The following is a 17,545-nucleotide window of genomic DNA, read 5'->3' on the forward strand; positions in this document are numbered from 1 at the left end:
TTCTGGGCTCCCCAGTACAAAAAAGACAGGGATCTCTTGGAAAGAGTCCAGCGGAGGGCCACAAAGATGGTGAAGGGCCTGGAGCATCTCCCCTATGAAGAAAGGCTACGTGAACTGGGTCTGTTTAGCCTTGAGAAAAGAAGACTGAGAGGGGACCTGATCCAGGTTTATAAATATCTGAGGTGTGGCGGCCACAGTGGTGAGGCCAGTCTCTTTTCAGTGGTACGTGGAGACAGGACGAGGGGAAATGGACATAAGCTGCAGCATAGGAAGTTTCGAACGAATGTGCGTAAGAACTTCTTCACGGTGAGGGTGACGGAGCACTGGAACAGGCTGCCCAGGGAGGTTGTGGAGTCTCCTTCTCTGGAGATATTCAAGTCTCGCCTGGACGCCTACCTGTGTGACCTGGTGTAGGGACCCTGCTTTGGCAGGGGGGTTGGTCTCGATGATCTCTAGAGGTCCCTTCCAACCCCTACAATTCTGTGATTCTGTGATTCTGTGATTCTGTGACATTTACTATTGGCTTTCTTAACCATAGGTCAATTTAACTGTAGTTGCAGGAATAATTAATATAAATAATATAGAAAGTAAGGTGATCTGATCTTTGAATCCTCAGATTGGTATGTGCCTCAATTTCAGTTTTTATCCTTTATGAAACATTAATTTAGCTTTAAAAGATCAGTTAGCAAAATTTATAACAGCTTTGATCATTTAAAAATATCTAGGAAGATTTGAAAGTGTGAACTGTGCAATTCCAATTGCACTGGATGACAGCTAAAGTCTATTAAAGAAAGAAGTAAATGTGAAGGGAAACAAATATTTCAAAAAAAGCTTCAAATTCTGACACACTGTGCCAAGGTCTACTGCAAAGGTATTTATCGTTACAAAGGAGCATAAACTTTTACAAAGCAAGTTTTTCCTCCAGAAAATGCTGCTGCCAAAAGCACGTTTTTTCTGTGACTATGTGACTTTCAGTGTGACTTTGACTTGCTGTTAAGTTTTGTGCTTTGTTCTTTGACCAAAGCCAACAAGCCTGCTCAGGCTGTCCCTGATTGGTGACTCTTGAGATTCCTGAGAACCATCCTTGTAGATTCTATGTGATCTGTGAGCCACCAGACTGAGAGAATCCTGGTAGCTATTCTGCAATTGCAGGCAGTGTTAAAACTGTACCAGTATGACTTCATAATTCTATAGAACATTCTTCATTTTTCCAACATCTGGCATGACCTCCAAACACAGTTATATGCATGTTGTGATAATCAAATTTTCAGGCATCTTGTCAAGAATTTTCCTCACATGTGAACTCCTGCAGGGGCTGCCAAACCCCTCTTGACTGGCCAAGGAGGGAATTCTCACTATCTCGACATCTATCAGCAGGTGATAACACAGAAACGCAGTGAGAAAAATCTTCAGTTAGATGATGTTTCAACTTGTTCACCATATTCTCTCTCAGAATCTCTTACCAAAATAGTGATGGTATTTTTTTAAATTTTACTTATAATGGTATTGCAAATAAAATTATTTTTGGAAAACTACATTCTTGTGCACTAAAAAATCTGCTTGGGCTACAAGATCTTTTTTGTAATTATTTTTGCCCAAATGCTTTTAGATGGTTCAAAATTACTTAAAAGTGAAAAAAAATTCAACAATGCAAACAGTTAAAAAAGAAGAAAGTGGCAAGATTGTAACACATACCATATTTCTTTATGTATTGAAAAACAGAGGCTTACTGAACAACAAAAAAAAAAAACAAAACACTTCTTCCAAGTAATGATTATCTACTGCATTTTAAACTAATATAACTCGAATACAAGGAAAGGAAATGTGAGAAAACTAGATTCCTGCTTCTGTAGGAAACTGCTCAATAGAGTTTTTCCAGAAGAGCAGTGAAAAATCAAAAATATCCCTGAGTCAACAGAGATCTGCAAGACATGAGGAAAGAATTCAGATCAGCCCTATCTTTGCGTGCTTGCCTGAATAGAGTGGTGCTTATTGTCATTTCATATAAAGGACTTGAAGACCCTGTGTTTTAAATTCTGTTAGTCTTAAAATACTCAGAATTTAAAATTCACAACAAGTCTATAAAATGCTTGCATTTATCAAGTTTTTGTAGGCTCAAATAAAATGACTAAATATATCACAAGATTTGGCTTTACAGGCTATAATCCATTACCCTTAAGAGTCATCATCTATTGCAGCCAAATGCAATTTATTAATGTCAGAAAAGGACTGGCATTCCTCTTGTCAGGATAAACTCTGCACAAATTGTTACTCAGTGAAAGAACTGTCATACTTCCCTTAATCAGCAGACAACAGTAAATGAAAACAAAACAAAACAAAAAAATGTTTTATTAGTCACAGATTAAAGAGAAGTGAAAAGCATGTTAACACAAGACTGCAAGGGACGCAACACATTGGTGATTGTCAAATATGGAATACAGCATTTACTCTAACATCCTGTTAGCAAAGATGCTACCAAAAATGAAGGACAAATGGTTCAGTAGTAAGCTAAAAGGATTACATTTTCTGATAGTGGAAATCACTAAGTCAAAAGCAATTAGATACAAAATTAAAGGGGAAAATTGCCTCAGTCAAACCTTTTTTTGAGCTTTATCTACTTCTTAATGATACCCTTTCTACTGTAGTAGAGTGACTTTTCCTTCAGTGGTGTAAATTCTAGATTGATGCTGGTAAAAAGAGATTATTTCAGATTTTTATACAAAGACCTGTTCCAGTTACTGTGACTGATGTATACTTTGCTGTAGCATCCCTTCAGTAAATAGATCATCATTTTCTATGCTTCTTCTTGGGATAAAAATGAGGACTTGTAATTTACACAGCACTGACACCTCCCTCTATATTTGTTACGGAGCTTTATAGGAATTTCTATCAACGAGAGTTTTTCTGAGTCTTCACATTCCAGGAAGCTTGGCCAGACCAGTTGCCATTTGGCACTAATCACTTATTCTGCAGAAGAGATCTTTAGTGTATTCTCCTTTTTGGAGATACTCTTTATGCGGCCTGTTACTCTCTTTTTGTCTGTTTTGCCTCTAGTTGAAACTAAAACCTAAAGATGCAAAGGACTGACAGCTTTTGAATGAGGAAAAAAAAACACAGTCTCAAAAGATACTATTTTAGCAGTGGACTCAAATCAGTACTTCTGATTAGTTTTTGTTAGCTCTCACAAGTAAATGCAACTATTAAATCTGCACATCAAATTAAATCACACAGTTGATTTTGAAGCAGACTTTACACCTTCAGCAAATCAAAAGCGGAGTTTAGACATTTTAGCAACCTGTTTGTTGGAAGTTAAGTTATGTGAAGATGTGCAATATTATTTTCTGGTTTTTATTTTCTATTTACTGAGATGGGGGAGGAAAAGCCTTCAAAATAAAAAATGATCTCCTCCTGACAACTGATGCTAGAAATAAAACAGCTTTATATATGTATATATATTATTTTTATGGCAGTGAGGAGAATGTTACAATTGATATTTCTCAAAACAAGCTTCAGTATTTTTAAAAACTATTATTATTATATTTTTTAAAGATTTTTGAGTTCATTCTATTTTTCTTAAATAACTGATCTCCTCTTTACATATCCACCATTGTGGTGTTTTGCACACTATCTCATAGTTTATCTAAGCTGATGACTGGCTGTTAGCCTACATGATTCTTTCAACTCTCATTATTGTTCTGACTTAGTCTCCTGTCCAAAGAGAGGTGGTATCTCTGTCTCACCTCCCCATACCAGATCTCCCAAGTTTTTTACTTGGAGGTAGCTCTGGCAACAATTAAACTGTCTGACTAGCTGATTAAGTTCAACATGATGTTAGAAAACATTATTTTAACTGAAGAAGTAAAGAATTTGGTTAGCTTTCATCTGAATTCAGTTTCTTAAATGACCGAATGTGCAGGAACTAGGTGAGAAGCAAAAAATAAATGCATTGGGTGTGCTGTTGAGACATGAGCTATGTGTTTTGTTTTATATATCAAAAAACCTCTTGATTTCCTCTTTTCCTTTTCAGGAATATTATTATATGGCTTACAGTCAAGTGAGATAGAGAGATGAATCAGGCTTATTACATTGGAAGAAATTATTTTGCTTTTGAAAGCATATGGCAGGAATCATGTTACATTCTGAAAAATCTCCAGCTAGTTGTAAGCAACAATCGAGTTAGCAGAAAATTTACAAAGGATTTTCAGTGTTCCTCAGCAAGCTTTGAGACAAAGGTGCAAAAAAAAAATAAAAAATAAAAAAATAAAAAAATCTCTTACAGTAGCACAGGGAACAAATCTGAAAACTTTCGTCATCCTACTGTTTTCCTCTAGAATTCCAAGAATTCCATCTCTGGTACAAACTTTCTCCCAAATATGCCTAAATGAATATTAATGTTCAGCTTAAGAACTATAACTGTTAATTGCCCTGTGAAAAGAAGTTCATGGAATAACTGCTAATCTGCAACTATTCCATGCACTTTTGGGAACTGTTTTTGAAAACATCATAGAAAGTTGTAACAGACACAAAGGCCTTCTGAAGGCAGTGTATTTGTTGTGATGCGGTGCATCAGTTTAAGGTCAGCCTTCACATAGCAAAAGACTTTTTAAAAATAAATCCATCTTGTCTTTGAATGAACCATCCCAAAGTATACTAGCATTTTTAAGGCCATTGCCATTACCATTAATAGTATAAATAGCAAAAGTAACTCCTAAGGACAAGGGAGCTACAGGTTAGTCAAGTCTCACTTTGGTGCATGGGACAGGGGTGAAGCAACTATCTTGGAAATCATTTCCAGGAAAATAAATGAAAAGAAAGTCAACAGATTTCCCATAAAATCTTCATGGAGGAGTTTTTGATGTATGGGCTGGATGAGCAGACAGAAAAGAGGATAAATAAATCTTAAAAAAATAAGTCATTAATCTAGTTCACAGGTTATATGCATATTATAATCAGGAACAGCAGTTTTGTCTCATGTTATACTTTTCCTTGTACCATTTTGCTAATTCTACCCTGAGCTGTATGTGATAGCTAGATAGCTTCCTCAGGAGCTAGCAATCTGGTCTGTTCTCACCTTGCTATTGTTGCTCAACCATTATTAATCATTTTTTCTTGCAAGTTCTTTTAATTCAGTAGTGTATCTACCTTAGAATCAGAAAATCGTTGGGTTTTCAACCTGTACTTATTTTTTAGTTTTGATTTTCTTTTTTCCATTTCAAACCAGAAGAAGGAATGTTGTGCTGAAAAATTTTTCTCTTTTTCCAGTTGTATCACTTGGTCTGACAAAAAAATATTCCTTGAAATTCTTGCTTTGGTGGATGTAAATGCTAAAGGCTGCACTGATCCTTGATAAAAGGATCCTTGATAAAAGGATCCTTGATAAAAGATCAAAGATATGTTTGTAAACGTCAATAACAAATCAACAAGTGAGTTGATATATATATTTTTTTTAATTTTTCACATTTTTTAAACATTCTATGATACAGTGCATTCAAAATGTTAATTAACTAGATTTTATATAATTTATCATTTTCTAAAAAATATTTTTTGGTATATTACTGTTTCAGATATGAAGACAATCTGCTGTATGTCTAAATTACAGTCTCATGATATTTAAGAATAAAATGTATTCTGACTCATTCTTTTTAAATCTTTCATGTATATTTGAAGCTCACACAATCTGATATTGAGTCTTTTGATTTTAAATTAATTCACAGTGATAAATCTCTGTTCTACCTATTAGTCTGTTCTGTCAGGATGTGAGAAAATAAATTCAATATAATCATGAATAATTTTAATTATTTGCATGTTTGAAAAATCATTAAACTTAGAGCAATTTATTTATTTGCACAATTCAAAGAAAGTCACATTCATATTCCTTTGAGAAGTGTGCCTCATCTCTATGCCAGTATATAAAAGTTTACCATTATAAACTGGCCTAAAAGGTAGTAACAAGATACATTTTAAGAGGAAAACAAACATTTCTAATGTTACTATATCAAAAAATATAAGAATTCATCATATTTTAATTAGACTGAAATGCTACTGTGTTACAAAAATAGGCCAACCTGTACAATTAGATTGTGTGAAGTTACAGATGTATGAAAATCAGTTTGGGGTTTTAATAATTAAATTTTGAAGCAAAGTAGTAACATGCTGTAATTATCGTGTTAAAGTACCGACTTCCTTCAAATGTCCATAAGGAAGAAGGAAGCACATGTGTTCAAAAGGTTTTTCAAACATTATTAAGTCTAGTGTTTTCTAATTCAATCATGGGCTCCACTCTGCTAGCCTTCCTAATGTTAGGCCATTTATCACAAGAGACTCTTCCAAGACTAAACCTTCTAGCTTTCAGTAGAACGTTATCATCTACTTGTTCATTTGCCTGCATTTACTACTTCATGTGAAAATAGCACATTTTTCTATCTAAATTTTTGTTTTTGACATTTTGGGCTCTATATCACAATTTTATTTATTATGTTGATACCTTGCATTAATACTGAAAATAAGAACATTACATGAGAAAAAATAAGAACATTACATGAGAAAAAAAAGTACAAATGTAAATCTTGATAAATCCTCTTTGAGTAAAATACAAAACTATGCACTTTTGCGCAAAAATGAAATATGCCTGTGATTGACTCACACATAGCTTTTCCTGCTCCTTACAAGAATTTCTACTGCAGAAATTTCTGCCTGTGAAGCCCCATCTGGATTACTGCGTCCAGGCTTGGGGCCACCAGTACAAGAAGGACATGGATCTTCTGGAACAGGTCCAGAGGAGGACCACTAAGATGATCAGAGGGCTGGAGAACCTCTCCTATGAAGAAAGGTTGAGGGAACTGGGCTTGTTTAGCTTGGAGAAGGCTCCGGGGAGACCTCATTGTTGCCTTCCAATACGTGAAGGGAGCATATAAACAGGAGGGTGGAATGACTGTTTACATGGGTTGATAGTAATGGGACAAGGGGGAATGATTCTAAACTGAGACAGGGGAGATTTAAGTTACATATCTAATATCTAGGAAGTTTTTAACACAGAGGGTGGTGATACACTGGATCAAGTTGCCCAGAGAGGTTCTAGATGCCCCATCCCTGGATGTGGCTATGAGCAGCCTGGTCTAGTGGTTGGTAAACCTGCCCACAGCAAGGGGTTTGAGACCAGGTGATCTTTGAGGTCCTTTTCAACCCAGGCCATTCTATGATTCTATGATTCTATGAAATTGAGTGACTAGGTTTCTCACTGATTAAGTTTAATTACTAACATCTTCATTTGTTCCCTAAATGATTATGATTACTTCATAGCCTTTCATCTGTGACAGAGTTCATGCTTTCCAAAACACTGAGGAAAAGAGTTAATCTCACATCACAGCTTGTCTTTTACTTTTCAGCCTAGAGACCAGCTGCTGAGTTAAGCTTTTGCCCTTTTGAGATCAGATTGATATTTTCCTGCTTTGGAGTTTAGCAAAGAGTGGGTGTACAGAGGAAGAAAGAGGAAGGCGCAGATTCAACACATTTCTGGAAATCATTAGTAGTTACGCATGGAATTATGTCTCCTTTGAGGATGGGCTGAGCAAACTGGGGCTGTTCAGCCTGAAGAAAAAAGGGCTGTGTGGTGACCTGAGAGCAGACTTTTAGTATCTAAAGAGGAGGTACAGAAAAGAAGGGGACAGTCTCTTTAGCAGGCCCTGTGATGACAGAACAAGGGGAAATGGCTTCAAGCCCAAAGTGGGTATATTTAGGTTAGACAGAAGGAAAAAGTTTCTTACAGTGAGGGTGGTGAGGCACTGGAATGGGCTGCCCAGGGATGTTGTGGATAGCCCACCTCTGGAGACTTTCAAGGCAGGCTAGACCAGGTTCTGAGCAACCTGATCTAGCTATGGATGTCACTATTCATTGTAGGGGAGTTGGACTTCATGACCTTTAAATGTTTCTTCCAATTCTAAGGTTTCTATGATTCTATGTCCATTTCTTCCTCCAAGTGCTTCCTTCAGAAGGTTTTCATTAACTTTATTCATAGATTTTCCAGTCAGAGGCTGATGAGATACCATTTTAGTGTCATATTTACAGCTCCTATTCCCCTGATCTCAGAGGAATTTGTCCCATCAACTTGAAGCAGGTGAACAACAATGCATGTGTGCTGGTCCTTCCCTAGCCCAGCTGTGGGTGTCTGTGTGGTCGCTGCTAATAAAAATAAGACAACCAGGAAACTGATGAAACCTAGCTCTTCCCTTTGGTCACGGTGACACAACTGATTTATTTTTTAATTTGACTGATGACATTCCAGAAATTGAACTTGTATGTTGTGAATAAGGTAGAAAAAATAGGAGACTAAATTAATATATGTGGATGTAAGAGTGCATCCTCTGTTAAAGTCATCCTCAAAGTTTACTTTTTTTCTTCATCTGTTTCGTCAAGATTTTTAGCTTTACTAATGAATGGAATCTCACAACAGCCCTGTCAGCAGAAGACAGCCCTTAGTAAATCTTCATTGTTCAGCTTTACCAGGTAAAATAAGGAGACTGAGCCAGCACTAATTGGTATGGGATACAAACCAGGGAGTAGAATGTCTCCTACAATGTAGGGCAGATTAAGAGCAATATTCAAACCCACACTCGGCCTCGCTTGCTTCACAATATGCATACAGTCAGGGATCTCTTTCAGTGCCTGTTTGTTCTAGTTTTTCTGTTGATGAAGTTGTGATTGATCAAAAGTAGCATCCATCATGTTTGGGCTGGTCAGAGTTTGCTACTCTGCAGCGTGCAAAGGCCTACAGAAGAAAGGACGAAAGATCTACCCCCAGAAGAACAACTAATCTAATGATAAAAACTATTATATGGGGTACAGAATGCCATGATCACAAAAGTTTGACCATTTTTAGCTAAGTTTATCTCTGCTTTGCGGAAGACTTGGAGATTAAAATGCATTTGTTTGTTTGTTTGTTTGTTTTAAATCTGGATAAGAGATGGAAATGTTTTTGAGATTCTGAATGTTTTAATGGGTCTGTGCTGAATAATTTGCTCATCACTATGCCATTGGCATGAGTCTTGAATTAGAAGATATCATCCTGAAACCTTTTAAAGCCATTCATTCTATTTTAAAGTCATAAAATCCCATGGTCTTATCTACCATCTCAGAAATCAACTGTGCTTTTAGAGCCAGAATGAGGCCAATTGGAAACATTTTGTTCTCATAGTCAGGAGGGACTAAATTTAAAATTGTTAGTGAGCCAACACCTGCTACAAATAAAAGATAGACCTAACTGCATTCTCCAAATTTATTTTTCATTTCGTCTGGGAGATGTGGTAAATCTACAAAAGATTGCTTGACAGTTTCTAGGGGAAAATACACATAAAAAATAGTACTATAATAACAAAGTATGGATTTGTAAAGAGTAAATATTTCAATGGATTATATTATAGTTAGGGAAAAGTCTAAATTTTTAAGCATTTAGAGATGGAATTACTTTATACTCAGATTAGTTAAAATGTTGAAGCAAACTGCATAAATCTTTTTCAGTACAAACAATATAGAGAAGGAAATAAATCAGAGGCTGTAGCAGAATGTTTGATTCAGACATGTAGTTGATGAGATCAGACTTAAATTTGTATTTCTCAGAAATGACGAGGGGCAGTGACTCACGACATTTCTCTTCTGGCAAAGAAATATGTAATTAATTCCTTTGTATGCTCAGAATGAGATTTTAAGGCATTGCATATGTTTACTTCTGGTTCTCCATAAGAAAGAATGTCACATTGAGAGTATTGACTTCCTATAATAGGCAGAAAAAAAAAAAAGTGGTTTGCTTAGTATATCATTTGAAATTTAACTCTCACAAATATTAGATTTCCCATGCTTACTTTTCCAAGCATTTTTAGAAAATATTTTCTGTATAGTAGCAGATGAGTTTCCTATGGATGGTTGCAGCTCCAAAAAATAGACTTCACCTGAATAACAAATCCAGCTGTGTGCATTCACACTTCGTTACTATCCTTCTAAGGATAGATATCCACCAAAAGGAGAAAATCTAGTTAACAGGTTTTCAGTGTTAAAATTTATCATACTGATTGTACTTGTTCTTGCATTCTCCCTATACATTTGATTTATCCACCTGTGACCAGCTGGATATACTCCAGAAAACTTTAATTCAGCCGAAATCATAGATTCGTAGAATCATTAAGGATGGAAAGATCACTAAGGTCACCTAGACCAGCCATCAGCACATCCTCATCATGCCCACTATGTCCCTCAGTGCTGTGTCTACATGTTTCTTGAATACTTCCAGGGATGGTGAGTCCACCACCTCACTGGGCAGCCTGTTCCAATGCATTACCACTCATTCTGAGAATAATTTTTTTTCTTAATATCAAACCTGAGTCTACCCTGGTGCAACTTAAAGCCATCCCCTCGTCTCCTATCACTGTTACCTGGGAGAAGAGGCCAATCCCCATCTTACCCCTCATCTCATCTGCCTCCTTTCAGGCAGTTATAGAGACCATTCACGTTTCCCCTGAGACTCCTCTTCTTGAAATTGAATAATCTCGGTTCCCTCTGCTGGTCCTCATTAGACCTGTGCTCCAGACCCCTCACCAGCAGTGAAGTGCACCTCTGCAGCTGATTAGGACTGCTGATAAATAATGACAGATGGCTTGACAATTACTTCCATCAGCTCCCTCAGTACCCTAGATGGATCCTATTTGAGAATGACACAGGCTGACACATTTCTAGATACACAATGAGGATCCTTATACATGCTCACTAGCATACGCTGAAATTAATAGTAATCATTATTATTGCTACTGTTTTCCATGCTAGTTGTTTTAAAGCTGGCACTGTTATAACAAAATGCAATATAAGCACTCCACTGTGGATAAAAACTTGGAACTATCAAGACAGAGATAATCTTTACCTTAGGTGTAAGTACAGAATCTTGCTTTGACCTCTAGGAATTCAGTATTCCTCCTAGTACTACTGCTCCTGCTAAGAAGCACATCATGAAGAAATTGTTCAAGCTCTCAGAAACACTGCCTAGCAAGAAAAACAAGTGGAATTCCAGTCTGAGGGCACCAAGACAGTACTGTGAGACTAAGACAGAAATTATCAGTACAGCTGTTCATTTTATTGGATGGGCCATAGTCTCCTGTTAGCAATTTCAGAAGCTCCTGGGGTTATCTCTGATAAGAAATTTTTTTGGATGGCATCTGTTTAAGCAATACTGGAAGTAAAATAATTTAGGTTCTTTTCTTGTTATTCTAATAGTTTTGATTAAGTACAAATTAGGTAGCTTGGAGTCTCATAAAAAAAGCAGAGCAGGTATAGACATATCTACCTTTGTCTGCCTTCTTGCTGTTCAAATTTTGTAGATAAACATACAGTCAATGACTGTTACACCAATTTTAAATTATAAGGCTTTTTTGCTGCGAGCTGTTCTTCATCATTATTACCCTCCTTTATGGTGTTCAACCACTGAAACAGATATTTGGTATATAACCAATGTAGCATGTAATGTAGTAGAAACTCTGATTATTTCTGAAAAAAAAAAAGTAGATATGGGGGATCATGACACCCTTATTTTGTGTTCTAAGAGTGTTGTATCTTGTCTACTTTTTTTTTCATCAGTGATTCAGCATAGTCCATTTCTTATCAGGTCTTTAAACCAGGCTCAAAGCCAGCTACTCACCTAGACCTGCAGACTCTCAAATGTAATGGAGTTTTACCATCTCTTGATCCAGTTTTATGTAGGCCCACAGTCAGGGTCAGGATGCTATAAACATCAAGTTAAAGAGTTGCTATAAATATCAGGTTGTTATAGATAGGCAAACATACTGGTGTCCTAGAATCATTCAGAAGATGTTCCCAAAGACTGTCATTTTACAAGAGCTATTGTACAGTTTGTCAGGTTGGACATTGCACTTCTGCTCCTGATTTCTAAACCTCATGGCTATCATTATGAATAGAGAATTAAAATGGAAAAGTCAGCTTATGCAGCCATCTACTTCCAAATTATACATTGTAATGCAGAGACTTCAATTTGAATTACAGTAACATGCTATCTAAAAGATATTCTCCTGCTTTTCAGAGAGTACCCCTAACTTGGCTTAGAATAGCTGATATATGTTTAGGCTGCATTCATTCCTGTACAGATAAAACATTCATACATAGATATTTTGTCTAAGCAGATACAGATGACAGCTTTTTTTCCCCTCATAACAGCAGTTTATATTTCATTCAAAAATCAAGTGATGAAAATATCTGAAAATTTCAAAACAAATATTCTAGTATGGAAAAACTATGAAAACTTTTACCGCAGCCTGACAGTCAAAGTATTTCACATGCTTCCTGCTATTATCATCTTCCATATGACACAGTCCCTGGCCCGAATACATTTTCTTGCAATGCACTGTTGCCTCCTGTTCCTAGGACTTCTACCTTACGTGAGTCATTGAAACCTGAGTATGCTTAGGGAATGCAACCAGAAAGAGAAAACGGTGATACCAGGAAATCAAAGTAAAACTTCTGTAACAGAAGCATTCCTAAACTGAAATATTTTTTTTTTCTAAAAATTACATGAATTCTGATGTATTTTTTGTGTTTTTTGTGTTTTTATGTATTTTTTTAATTAAAAATTTCTATGTAAGCAAGACTATTTAAAAAAAAAAATAAATTTTATCAAAACTTGATTTCCACTATTATTTTTTTCCAGTACAAAGTGTATAAGTAGCATGCCAGAAGAAAACATAGATGAATAACTTTGAAAGTGGTGGACTATTTTTGCAGCAACTTATTTCCAACTCATTTTACATCCTTAGCGGTGTTGCTGCAAATTCTGAATGATATGAAATACCTTGTTCAATGTAGCAGGAATTAATGAAACAAAATACATAAAAATCTGTTGTTGTTTTTTTTTTTTAAAGTCTATGGAATACTTTCCATAGCAACATTTTCTATTATCCCAAAATTAAAAAATTGTAAAATTAACATTGATTTAAAAAAATCCTGTGAATTTGTATTACTGGATAATACTTATTATTTTATTGACTTACAAGAATGAGAACTATAGAGTACATTTTCACCTTATTTTGTTAGTTGTTTGATGGAATTTAGAATATTAAATGACTAATTACAACATGATACTAAGGCATTTTCAATTATTTAAGAGATCAGTGTGAAAATATTATATTTTTCCTCTGGTCTTCCAATGACAGTACTTACCATTTCTGTGCTTGTATCCTTGGCCATTATATATTGCACTGAGTTCACTAATACTTCTTTTGGCATCAAGCGTTTACGTGAGTGTTTTTACAGAGTAGGATGCATCTTATCAGGTCCCAAAGACGTATGTATGTCTGTGCTTCATCAGGGCAGTTAGATATGATGTTCTTGAGATCCCTTCCAACCTCAGTTTCTTTGTAATTCTGTAAAAGCTAGCCCATAATGCATTCATGGATAATGCATCATCCATAGTGCATTAATCACAGTGGTCTTTGGATCAGGCTTTATAGAAAGTATGGTATAGTAGATTCCCTTATCACAAACATATCATAGAAAGAGCTGTTGGTCATATCTAGAAGTATAAAAAAAAATAAAATCAAAACTGTTTTACTCTATAGACCAAAAACTTAAAATGTCTCCTCTTCCTTTTTCTGTTGCTTATTTATTTACATTACTTGTTTTGAAAAATAATACTTCTACTTTCAAAGCTTTCTAGTCTTGAATGTCAGCCACATCTCTTCTTCCCTCTCATTACGGATGCATCATTTTACAATCATAACTCAGAAAATGTTTTTTACACATGTTGTTAAATGTATTTTCTAGTTCTTTGAAGTCCACATATTTCAAAGCATATTTTCAGCGATACTCAAAATTGCCCTCTTTAATTTGTATTTAGTCAAGCAGTCTACTTTAAAAAATTTGATATGCTTGCTACATATTAACATTAATATTTAAAGTGTTAGTGCTTGAGACTCTGTACTACTCTGACTTTAAATGATTTAATCTATTAATATATTGCCAAACTATTATGTACAATATGATGAGGGAGCTAAAATACTAACACCTACGACACACTGAGGCAAAACTTTCAGGAAGCTGTTGGATATGATGCTTCATCCAGTAGCTGGAAAAAGGAATTGGGCTTTAGCTTTTTTTTAACAGGTTGTCCAGAGAGGTTATGGATGCCCCATCCCTGGATGCATTCAAGACCAGGCTGGATGTGGCTCTGGGCAGCCTGGTCTAGTGGTTGGTGACCCCTGCCTCTGGCAGGGGGGCAAAAGAAGCTGATCTTTAAGGTCCTTTTCAATCCAGGCAAGTAACCGGCAGGCATAAGCACCACACAGCCGTTCACTCACTCACCACCCAGCGGGAGAGGGGAAAGAATTTATCCTCTGATTTATACATAAGGCAGTCATGAGTATCAAAAAGGGATCTTGCAACAAATCACCAAATTTTAAATTTATAAATACTTAAACAAACGTCATAGGTATTATATTGAGAATGAGAATATATAATAAGTTCTTATATCTGTTACATTTATTTTTCTACATTAACATAACTTTTAGACCACTGGGTAAAAATCAAGTAGATAATGTGATAGATTTTGCACTGAGTAAGGTTCTACTCTGTTCTAAATCATATTCTTGCAATCACAAGTAAGAGCAGAGCCGGAGTGGGCTGAATTTGTGTGTGACCTGAAAAACAGCCAGAAGAGATGACACAATCATGTCTTTGAAAAGAAGTCACTAGTTATTCCATCTCTATTTTCCTTCAGGGTAGAATGAATTGTACAAAACTTATTTTGCATAAAATCTGATGTAGAAGAAATATTAATGAAGTCATTAAAAATCTTTCTAACTTAAGTTCGGGTAAAGCTCAAAAGCTCACTATATCAGAAGGTCCACCAGTCCCTTTCAAACAGGATTTTCAACAACAAATTTAAGCAAAGACATATTCAAGACCAGTTTGTATAATTTCCTGCATGATCCATTGGAGGGATCCCCTGCTTATGAGGGAATTGGACTCAATGATCTCTAGAGGTTCTTTCAAATCCCTACAATTCTGTGATTCTGCAAAATATTTGGAAGGGAATCATGTGTGAGATATATTTGATTCTGTCATATGAAACTGGATGAACTGCTGGACCTCTTGCAACTCTCCCTTGTTCTACAGTTTTACAATTCTGTATATAATGAGCTTCAACATAAAATTGTTTTTTGAAGGTAAGAAATAATGACCCAAATTTCAAATTATTTGCATTGATTCATGCTAATAGATAGGTAACTGCTGATGCTCCTGATAAGACATAACACAGACAGGAAAAAGAACATTGTTTTGACCAGAGATCAGACTTAATTATATACAGAAGATAGACTCTTTCAACAGTATTAGGTATACATATTTCATCTTTTTCCAAGTATGTAAACATTAACAGCTTCACAGAGACATGAGAAATATTCTTATTCTTTATTCCCCATATTCAGAGTATAAAGAAGACCACACTTCATTTCCTGATATCAAATAAAATAACTGTTGCAGTATTTCATGATTTGTTCCTTTATTGGCCTTTTTTTTGTCCCAGTCCTAACAGGGAAATATTTGCTGTTTGATGCTGTTTGCCAGCAGCATACACAGGAAAAGTGAAGCATTTGGAACCCCTCTCTCTCCCTTCAACTTCTTCTCATCGAGCAAACAAAATCAAGACCGAATGACAGTCTTTTGTTGATATGCCATTTGCCATTCTGCTTTTTAATTTATCTTTCTGTACTCTGAGCCAGAGCTCAGTAAACAATCATCATGATTAGGCAATAGCACATGATTTTCAGGCACTCTCAAGAAAAAATATTTCTTGAGATGGACTGCTACCCACAGAAAACAGATCAAAATTACAATTATTACCATCGTATCTCTTTTCCTCACTCTATTCTGGAATGTCTCATGGTTACCACCATAATCATGTCCATCCTCAGATGTTTCCTACCCCGCACTTTTTAGAAGGTATGTGCCAGCAGACTGTTTTTACAAATTGTTTCCTTTTTCCTTTCCTTCCTTTCCTTTTTAGGGCTCTGATTTCTAGGCAGTGTGTCCAACCAACTATTCAACAGTACTAACTTATCCACAGAAAAACCCTGAATAATGTTTTGTTAATGAATAACATATAGAAGAGCGCAATTTTTATGAGGCATTATCTCTGACATTGATATATACGTTCATCACTAATTCTTACCTATGTTTCAATTATTCAGCTGTAAAGTTAAGAAAATAGCATCTAACAAGTTTTCCACTACAGTCAGTATGATCAAGTTACTGTAATTATTACCAGCATAGGAAGAATGTCTCTGTTAGTGATGGTGTAACAAGGTGTGCTTTGTTGGTCTATATTAAGCTCAGTGACTTGCGAATTGTTATTCAGATACTTCAGGGTTTTTCTTCTGTATATAACTTGAAATAGCAGTTTTGGTAAGCTCCTGAAGCTCTTTTGTTCCCTTTCTCCATACCCATGCTGGCTCCTAACTACGACCTTCCAATGTGATTTAAATAATTCAAAAAATATAACACCTGCTGATTCCAGAGGAGGATATGCTGGGGAGGCATTGTGGTTTCCATTGGAAACCATACAAAGCTCTACAGTTTTTCAGGGGAACATAACACATTAGCCTAATGTTTTGCTTTGAGTGTTAAGAGTTTTATGAAGCCAGAACTCCCAGAGTGATTCAAAGGAACAAAAGAAAAAGCTTACATGGAGTCCAACAAGCCACTATAATGAAGCTCTGATAATGACTACTGAAGTTTTCGAAACCTTGGATAGAAATTAACTTCTGCCAATCCATGTGTTTTCTGTTGGCTTCACCAGTGCTGGAAAGGATGATGGTAGTGGAGGACATCCAATTAACATATTTAGGGTTGCATGGGTTGTCACTGTTTTTTCCTTGGACATTTGCCATTTGGAAGCTCACTAGAGCATATCTGGATACATTTTACTGTTGTTCTTGTGGGTGGTGGTGGTGGTGATTTTGTTTTTCCTTTCAGATTGCCAAGGAATCTTGATTCATTGACTTTTGTGTTTCTACTCACTAGCAAATAATATTGTGCCAATTTGAATACCCCCACCTCACATCATTGCAAGCATTGTCTTTATAGTTGGGATTGTATGCAACTCAGAAAAAGTTTACACTGTGGTGAACAAAGCAGCCTCTGTCTTCACTGCCATGTTTGCTGGGGAGTATCATCAGTGGTTTGCAGTATTTAATTGCCTTCACAAGTACAGATGTTGATTTTCTCTCCTAAAGCCATATAATTTACTCTATCTTGTGACAGGTCAATCCAAAAGCTCACCAACTGTTTTACAGTAAGATAGAAGGGAATAGGTGCCTCATGTCTAACATTTTCTCTGAAATCTCTGACATCCTATATACTACTGGGAAGCAGCTTTGCCAAAAAGGAGATGGTGTTCTTACAGACACCACATTGAACATGAGCCAGCAGTATGTTCTTGTTGCTGAGAAGAATAAAGTTTCCCCGGGCTGTGTTGGGTAACATATTACCAGCACGTCAAGGG

This window comes from Meleagris gallopavo, chromosome 1 (assembly GCF_000146605.3).
Source record: "Meleagris gallopavo isolate NT-WF06-2002-E0010 breed Aviagen turkey brand Nicholas breeding stock chromosome 1, Turkey_5.1, whole genome shotgun sequence".
Classification (NCBI taxonomy): Eukaryota; Metazoa; Chordata; class Aves; order Galliformes; family Phasianidae; genus Meleagris; species Meleagris gallopavo.